This window comes from Saimiri boliviensis, chromosome 2 (assembly GCF_048565385.1).
Source record: "Saimiri boliviensis isolate mSaiBol1 chromosome 2, mSaiBol1.pri, whole genome shotgun sequence".
Classification (NCBI taxonomy): Eukaryota; Metazoa; Chordata; class Mammalia; order Primates; family Cebidae; genus Saimiri; species Saimiri boliviensis.
This window is the reverse complement of record NC_133450.1, coordinates 3950319-3956483: the sequence shown is the minus strand read 5'-3', so window position 1 is coordinate 3956483 and position 6165 is coordinate 3950319.

Genomic DNA, 6165 nt, shown 5'->3' with positions numbered 1-6165 from the left:
AACTGCCAGCCCTGGAGGGTTGCTATGAGGAGAGCTGTGCGGAAGTACATAGCTCCACGCTTGGCTCAGAAATAGACACTCTTACGGTTGGAGCAATTGTCACAGTTACTACCACGGTCCGCTCCTCTCCATCATCTGATTCAGTTCTCAGAGCATTCTGGGAGAGAGGAGAACAGGCTTTCAGAGCTGGTACGGGGTTAGCCTACCAGCTTTCACAACCAACCATCTGGATCCTGGGCCACGTGTGGGGTGTGGAGGAGCAGGGGCAGGGGATGCCGCAGGAGGCCGGGCAGGAGGTTGCCACGCAGCCTGCAATGCAGATGGACCCGGAGCCAGCCTGTGGAGTGGAGAGGACTTGACTAGGCAGATAGCAGCCCAGCGGGCAGAGCTGGAGGTCTGGAGACCACTGAGAGCTGGGGTCTCACCCAACGTGGCCAAAGTCTTCCCTGGGTCCAGAGTGCTGAGAATGACTTGTGCCAGAAGGCTGGGCTGTGAAGAAGGGAGTCTGGGGGAGGGGAGAAGGTACCAGGCCTTTCCTTTTTGGATGCAGCAAGGTAGACTCCCTAGCCCCTCCCCCTCCCCTCATTCCAGGGAGCAGACAGTCTCATCTCCAATTCGTGAGGCCTCTAGAGTCACTGGCCCCTCACCAGCTATTCGCAGAGAGGCAGGAGCCGGTCAACATCCAAAAGAACCAGGTGGGGTGCAGGAGCGCGGGGCCGAGGCGCATACCCGCCTGCCCCGCTCTGTTCCGTAAAAAAAAAAAAAAAAAAAAAAAAAAAGAACCAGGTGTGGGGTGTGCCCCAGAACCCTCCAAGGTGGCCCAGCTCAGTAGTGTCACTCTGTTCTGACAGGCCATCTCCAAGACCACCCAGTGTCACGTCTGCTGGCTGCAGCAGGCCTGGAATCCCCAGGACAGGCCGTGGGCCTCCCTCCTCCTCAAATCACTCCCCAGAGCAGAACATTCTGCCCCTAAATGCTCGGTGAACCCCTCCCAACAAGCAGTGGCCTCAGAACACCAATTTTTTTTTTTTAAGATGGGGTTTCACCACATTGGTCAGGCTGGTCTCGAACTCCTGACCTCAGGTGATCCGCCTACCTCAGCCTCCCAAAGTGCTCGGATTACAGGCGTGAGCCACCATGCCCGGCTTCAGAACACCAATCTTTTCCCAGAGAGAAAACCACGGCCAGTAGAGATATAGAGGAGACGAGAACGCATTTCAAAGAGCTGATCATAGGCCGGGCGCGGTGGCTCACACCTATAATCCCAGCACTTTGGGAGTCCTAGGCAGGTAGGTCACGAGGTCAAGAGATGGAGAACATCCTGGTCAATATGGTGAAACCCCATCTCTACTAAAAATACAAAAACATTAGCTGGGCATGGTGGCACGTGCCTGTAGGCCCATCTACTAGGGAGGCTGAGGCAGGAGAATTGCTTGAACCCAGGAGGCGGAGGTTGCAGTGAGCCGAGATTGCACCACTGCACTTCATCTCAAAAAAAAAAAAAAAAAAAAAAAGAGCTGATCATTACTAATACATCGACAATTCCTGAACAAACACAGCCCACACTGCACCAGCTCTGGGGTCCCTTGTCCTCCCTCCAGACCCTATTCGGCAGCCCCTCTGCTCCAGCAGTCCCCACCTCCTGTCAAACAAGCTGTCTGTAGCTCAGGTTCCAATTCGCTCAGAAATTAGCACCTCAACAAGCCTGTCTGCCCCCATGAACAGCTCCCCTGGGGAGGGTTTCAGGAGGTCTCCAAGACCTCAGGGGCCCAGAGCTGGGGCAAGTCTAGGCTGGCAAGGCCCCCCGGTAGCCTCCCTGCACCTCAGCATAGGGCAGGGGGACCAAAGAATTCCCCACCCAGGACAAGGCTGTGTCGGCCGTCCCTGGGCTCCTGTATCAGCCTCAGCCACCTCTGCCTAGTCCGTGGACCCTGCCCGGCTGGGGAAGCCAGAAGAATGCCAAAATCCAGTTGGGGTGAGGTCAGTAAGGGAAGGTCCCCCTGGGTGGCTTGGCACAGCCAGGGATTTAGAAAGAAGCTCAGTTTCTCCCTTCAGACCTCCATCAGGGCCTCCTGGCTCTCTTCTCTTCGGCATCACCTCCTGATGACCCCTCAGTCCCTGGCGTCCCTTTCACTCACAGTCCCTCAGCTCTTGAAGAGAATAGAATGCCCCCAACCCAGCCCATGGTCAGGCTGCAAGTGGATAGATTGTGGGCTCTGCTGGAAAGGCTGCTGGAGCTGAGAGCAAGGGGTAGGAGACATAGCTGAGAGCCTATGTGGTGGGGTCAGAGACAGCCTCCTGCCAAGAAAGGAGAGGAGAGGTGAGGTGCTCCCAGGGGGCATGTGGCACCATGGCACAGCAGAGTGACTCTGGGATAAGGAGAGGCCGAGGCTTCCTCTTGTTGAGCTCAGATTCCCGTTTTTTGGGGGTTTTTTTGGGGGAGTTCATAAAGACGGGTTTCATCATGTTGGTCAGGCTGGCCTTGAACTCCCAACGTCAGGTGATCTGCCCACCTTGGCCTCCAAAGTGCTTGGATTACAGGCGTGAGCCACCACGCCCAGCCCGTTTTGTTTTTGTTTTGTTTTTTGAGACGGAGTTTCACTCACGCTGCCGAGGCTGGAGTGCAATGGCACAATCTTGGCTTACTGCAACCTCCGCCTCCCAGGTTAAAGCTATTCCCCTGCCTCAGCCTCCCGCATAGCTGGGATTAGAGGTATGCACCACCACGTCCGGCTAATTTTGTATTTTTAGTAGAGACCGGGTTTCACCATGTTGGTCAGGATGGTCTTGAACTCCCGACCTCAGGTCATCTGCCCCCCTCGGCCTCCTTGGCCTCCCAAAGTGCTGGGATTACAGGCGTGAGCCACCACACCCGGCCAGATTCCCTATCTGTAACGTTGGAACAAGAATGGTCAAAGCCTCCAGCTTCTGGAGATGACGGCAAGAGGCGGCTGGTGTGGTGAGCAGCGGGGCTACTCTGTGGGCAGCCAGCAGCGGTGGCACAGAGCTGAAGACCAGCATGCCAGGGAAGCCCCCTGTTGCCTCTGTCCCTGACACAGAGCAGCACAGGTCCAGGGAGAAGGGTCTTGATGGGGAGTGGGAGCCCACAGTGTAATGCTTGAGCTTGGTGGAGGGAACACGTCAGGCCCAGAGAACCAGTGTGAACAGGGCAGGGTGAGAGGCGCAGGTGACCCAGACAGGCCAGAAGTCAGCCTTGACCCCAGCCCCTGTACTGAGAGGCATCCTGGGGCTGACCCTGACCCAAGGACAAGCGTGAGATTAGAGCCCCAGTCGCAGGAGCCAGGCAGATGCCCTGCAGCTGAGGAGGAGGCTTGGCTGGAACAGCACTTGACGGCAACATGGGCTTCTAGTGCCTTCTGGAAAAGTCTCACTGCTGGAGAACTGCTGCGTCACTTTCCTGGTGCTGACGCCCCATTAGTGGCTCCTTGTTTGAATGAGTATCGCCTTCTTAGGGACAAAACGAGCAGCAGCCACCTAATCCAGGCCCAGATCCCAACTTGCCACTCTTCGACATGGAACTCGGAGCAAGCTTCTTAACCTCTCTGAGCTCCAGAGTCTTTGACTGTGGGACGATGAATTGTGCCCCAAGGTTTGTGATGGGGTCAGCTGCCCAGTGTTCTAATGCCCCGGAATCAGGCCTGCCATGCAGTGAGCCTCGGCGAACCCGTGTTCCTCCTTCTCAGGCCAATTCCTGGGAAGCAGGCAGGACTCCCAGAAGATGCGGGGCTGAAGTCTGCTTTGCCATCTCTGGGAAGAAGTTCTGTGAAGCCCAGAAAGCCAAAACCACCTCCTCAGTCTGCCATTCCTCCGAAGCCTCGGGAAAGGAACTGGACCATCTCTTTGGGGCTTCAAAAGTTATTAGGGCCCAGGTGCGGTGGTTCACACCTGTAATCCTAGCACTTTGGGAGACCAAAGCCAGAGGAGTGCTCAAGCCCAGGAGTTTGAGATCAGCCTGTACAACATAGTGAGACCCTGTCTCTACCAAAGAAAAAATAAATAAATAAATAAAGGCCAGTGTGCTTGTGTACACCTGTGGTTCCAGCTACTCAGGAGGCTGAGATGGGAGGATTGCTTGAGCCCAGCCCAGGAGGTTGAGGTTTTAGTGAGCTGTCATTGTGCCACTGTACCCAGGCCTGGGAGACAGAGCAAGACCCTGTCTCTGAAACAAACAAACAAACAAAAAGCAAGAACAAAAATAAATAAAGGTTACTAGGCTCTGAGGAAGGTTGCCTTTGGAGGCTGAGTCACAGAGCTTGACCTCTTAATTACTGACCTTTTTTTTTTTTTTTTTTTTTGTTTTGAGACGGAGTTTCGCTCTTGTTACCCAGGCTGGAGTGCAATGGCGCGATCTCGGCTCACCGCAACCTCCGCCTCCTGGGTTCAGGCAGTTCTCCTGCCTCAGCCTCCTGAGTAGCTGGGATTACAGGCACGCACCACCACGCCCAGCTATTTTTTTTGTATTTTTAGTAGAGACGGGGTTTCACCATGTTGACCAAGATGGTCTCGATCTCTTGACCTTGTGATCCACCCGCCTCAGCCTCCCAAAGTGCTGGGATTACAGGCTTGAGCCACCGCGCCCAGCCAATTACTGACCTTTTGTTATAAACGAATTTCCTTCCTTCTTTCTGGCTTAGACCAGATGGCCCTAAGATAGAAGACCCCTTAACTGAGATAAAAGACCCCTTGACTATTACATCCTTAATGTGCAATGTCAAATATACCTTTCCCAAAAAAGAAACACTACCTATGACCAATCAATTGCTGTAACTATGTATGAAAAATGATGAGCCCTGTTTACATCCTTGCCTATATAAGCGACCCTCAAATCTCTCACTTCAGAGCACCTGTGTCCTCCCAAGTGGCCATCCTCAAACTTTGCACTTCAATAAACTCAATATTTAATCATATTGCCTGAATCTCATCATTCAGGTTGACAGGCTCAATGCAGCGGGGGCAGGGGATAGACAGCCCTGCCAATAAAACCCTCTGCTTTCAAGCCCTCCACCCCCAGCCCCAGCTGTGTCCAGCCCAGACTAGCCCATCTCCATCCCAATCCTGGCCCATTCTAATCCCAACTCCCAGACCCGGTTCTGTCCCCATTCCTAACCTAATTCTGAGGCAGCAGCCAGGGAACACAATAGGACACTCCTAATAGGGACAAAACGCCTGGAAAGGGATTGTTAATTTTTTTTTTTTTTTTTTTTTTTTTTGAGAGGGGGTCTTACTCTGTCTCCCAGGCCGTAGTGCAATGGTGAAATCTCAGCTCACTGCAACCTCTGCCTCCCGGGTTCAAGCAATTCTGCTGTCTCAGCCTCCCAAGTAGCTGGAACTACAGGCGCACACCACCATGCCCAGCTAATTTTTTTGTATTTTTAGTAGACACAGGGTTTCACCATGTTGGTCAGGCTGGCCTCGAACTCCTAACCTCAGGTGATTCACCTGCCTCAGCCTCCCAAAGTGCTGAGATTACAGGCGCCCAGCTGGGGTTGTTCAATTAAAAGGAAGGGACGAAGAAACCTCCATAGCTCCCCATCTATAACAGGCAATCAGAGGGGCGCCTGCCACCCCTGCCCAGTCCTCCTTGGCTGTGATGTGTCTTCTGAGCGGAACCTTCCAGAAGTCCACAGGCTTCCTGTGACCCACACCCCCATCACTGTGTGCTGACATCGCTTTGTGACCCCATCTGACTGCAGCCAGGGGTAGGGCAGGAGTGGCAGCCTAGCCCCACCTGGTATCACGGTCTGTGTTTGTTTCCAGACAGCAGGCAACTCCTGAAGACAAGAGACCGGAGAAAGCATTCAGGGCAGCTTGAGAGATCCGACCTGTGGGGCACGTTGGGAGCCAGATATAAGGCTGAGGGCCCCACAGGGTCGTGGGGTGAGCCTTATGCTGTGCTGAGGCCAAGATCCGAGAAATAAAGAGACAGGACGCCGAAGTACAAAAAAAATTCAGCTGGGCTAGGGGAGCCACGCCACCTGCAAGTGGAGTCAGGCGAGGCCCCGAATGTCCAGAAGCGTGAGTATTTATTGTGTATAGATTAGGGGGCAGGGCAGTGAGTGAAATCATCTTTAAGGATAGTGATAGGATCGTGAGCAATGAAACATAGGGTCCACCCCTATTAGGTCACCTAGGCCAGGAGGTGGA